Consider the following 3,355-nt stretch of genomic DNA (forward strand, 5'->3'; position numbering starts at 1 on the left):
CCTGTTCCCTTTCAGACTCCTTCTCTCCTTCCCCTTTGTGAGACCTGTGCTGAGGTAGCAGAATGCAAATGTCCTGTAGAGAGAGCCAGTAGATTGGCTACAAGGGACTCTGATGTCATAATACCACCAGGAAGCTTTGTGTGCTTTGTGTTCAAAGCTCTGACCCAGTGTGACCAGGGGACTCAGACACCCCTAGTGACACGTGTGGGTGCGCTGGACCCTCAGGTGGATCATGCTGAAGCTGTTTCATAATTGTCAAATGGGGCCCAAACATTGGAGATTGAGAAGTCCTACACAAGGTCAGTTGCTTGCAGCTCCTTCTGAGGGGTCCTGGCTTCCTGCCTTGGGCGGGCAAAGAGGGGACTGATACAGAGCCTGTAATTGGAGGGAGGAGGTGAGTATCTCTCACCATACAGATATTAGGGCAAAGTGGTCAATTAGGTGGCCTCAGTGAACATCATCCTGCAATGTACCAGATGGACCCATCCCTTTCAGCACCTACTGTTTCTAGTCTCCAATTCAGCTGGCACCTACCTCTATATGTAGGTTTCAAGCACATCCATCCATCCCAAACTCCAACCTCCTGGCTTCTCCATTCACCTCCCTCATCTGTCCTTCTCACCTCCTCTTTAAAACATTCATCTAAACTATGTGACTTGTGCCACCTGAACTCCCACCTCCATTGTCTCGCAGTGTGCCTGACCTCTAAATTAATCACTAGCCAGAACTCACCAACATAGGTGCATCATTTAGTCCCTTGTCTAACTGATCTCCAGGACATTGATGCAAGTCACAATGTGGTCTCCTGAGAATTATTGTTTGGGTCTCAGTTCACTGTGAAGGAAAGGTGATGCTGTGTTAAAGAGCTGCACTTAAGAGGAGGACAAAGAAGGGAACATGTTAACATGGAGTAAAAACAAAGGAGATGGTATAGCAAAGGCCAAAGTCTTCAGTGGGTTTTGTTTCCATCTCAGCCAAGAAAGCTTAATGCCAACAAACACTTTTCAAGCATTTCTATGAACAGAGATAGGCATGGCAACAAGAAAGTAAACAAGAAAAGAAGAGTCAGCCTAATATTAACCATGTCCCCAACCACTGTGAAGAATTATTAGACCAAACCATTATCATTGCATAAGTATCTACAAGACAATAAGCTAATTAAACAAGTTACCATTATTTTGTCTATCAATTTTGGTTTTTGCTTAAGAGAACAAGTTCCATGGAGAAGAGGAAGGCAGAAATCATGACATAGCATGACATCATCAGGGCTTTTGGCACTGTCCCACATGATGCTGTGTCAAATAAGTTCACATCACTGTCACCACAGTGTACAAAGGTTTAAAAATGCTGTCAGACAGCAATTATCAAGGGCTGTGCAGTAGGCCTGTGTGAATAGGCAGCTATTTGATTCAAATTTGGATTCACCCAATTCAGATTTATCCTTTTTGATTCAGAGATCTGAATTGCTTTTCTCATTCAATTTGCTTGAATTGATTCGTTAAAAATTTGGAAAAGATTCAGCGATTTGGAGATCCGGCCATAGGGTATAATGTGGAATCAATGACATATCTGTAACTGTGTTGTTTTTTGGCTGATTCAGATGAAACTTCCACGGATGGTAGCCGATGCTGAAGGCATGAAGCCTGACAGTGTTCAAGGTGATAGTTGCAGGGGGTTTTGAGACACTGTACCTCACAGTCCTGAAAGCAAAACTCATGTCACGTGTGTGTGTTAAGCCACAGCAAGGTGAAAGTTGCAGGGGTAGTAGCTCTTTCTGACATCACAAAGCCTGCCAAGTTTCAAAGATATAGGAACAGGAGTTTCTGGGAAACTACACCTCAAACTGCTAACAAGCAAAACTCATGGGATGGGTGACACTGTGTGTGCGCTAAGGCACAGGGGGGTGGAAACTGGAGGGGGAGTCTGGGCTCTGGGACCCTGCACCTCTGGCCACAGGCAGGCAAAACCTGGACATCTGACTCCCCAGGCCCCTCTACACTTTTACTTGTACTGCTACATCTCCCTTCCCCACTCCCCACAACCTCAGCCTGTCCCTCTTCCCCTGACACATCCATTTCCACTTTCATTGACTGGCTTTCTTGCCCGCATTGCATGCCAGGCCAGCCTCTGGCTTCTTTAGTATTCCTTCCACACAGGACCAGGAGACACACCAACTGCAGGTACTTTCTCAGTCTGAAAAAGGGTTTTTCAACCCCAAAGCTTCCTAAGATATATTTTTCTAACTCTTTTGGGGGGGGTTTTCATAATAAATGTATAAACATAAAAACACAAGATAAGCCACGACATACCATGAGTAACATATATCCAACACAACATCTTTACTTCTTGCTGTCAAATCCTTTATAAAAAGAAAGGCTCTGTGACAGTTCCATCTGGGTACCTTTGATGCTGCTGGTGCTATTGGTGTTGAGGCAACTAACTTATTTTGACCTGCCATCGTATACAGTGGTGGATTGGACTGAGGCTGTAGGGGAAGAGGAGGCCTCATGGGGGCACACTGCCATGTTGTGCAGAAGCCCCAGATACAGGAATGGTGCACCTGAACACACACACAGTCCCACAACCACCCATGTCACAAGTTTTTCCTGCCTGTGGCCAGTGGTGCAGGGGCCTAGAACCCAGGCTCCCCCTGCACCTGTCTCCTTGGGAAGAGCACTCAGCCAATCCGATCAGTTGCAAAGCTTCTTTACATGTGTGGTTGAGCTCTACCTGACTCAAGCAGTCTGTAGGCCAACAAGAGGTAAAGCGTTGCTGAATACGGTACTAGCCAAAGGGGATGATCTAGTCAGCGACCTAAGAATTGTGGGGAAGCTGGGTGATAGTGACTACGAGCTGATCACCTATACTATCCATTGCAAAGCTGGCAAGTCAGTCAGCAATACAGAAATCCTCAATTTCAGGAAAGCTGACTTTGACAATCTCAGGAGGCTCATTGTCAAGGCCCTAAAGGACCATGACTGAAGAGGAAGAGGAGTCCTAGAGGAGTGGTTGCTCCTCAAGGGAGTGATCCTGACAGCACAAGGAATGGCCATCCCATCTCAGAGGAAGGATAGCAAAAGGGCACAGCAATCCCCTTGGCTGAGCAGTGAACTCGAGGACCTCCTACGCCTCAAAAGAGAGACTTATAAAGTATGGAAGGCTGGAATTACCACCAAGGAGGAGTACTCAGCACTGGTCCATACCTGCAAGGAGCAGATCAGGAAATCCAGTGCTGCAACTGAGCTACGCCTGGCTTTACATATCAAGGACAACAAAAAGTCTTTTTTCAGATATGTAGGGAGTCAGGGGGTGGGGGTGGGTGGGGGAAGCAAGGGTAACAATGGACCCCTGCTGC

The sequence above is a fragment of the Alligator sinensis genome, unplaced genomic scaffold, assembly GCF_000455745.1.
Source record: "Alligator sinensis unplaced genomic scaffold, ASM45574v1 scaffold770_1, whole genome shotgun sequence".
NCBI classification, from domain to species: domain Eukaryota; kingdom Metazoa; phylum Chordata; order Crocodylia; family Alligatoridae; genus Alligator; species Alligator sinensis.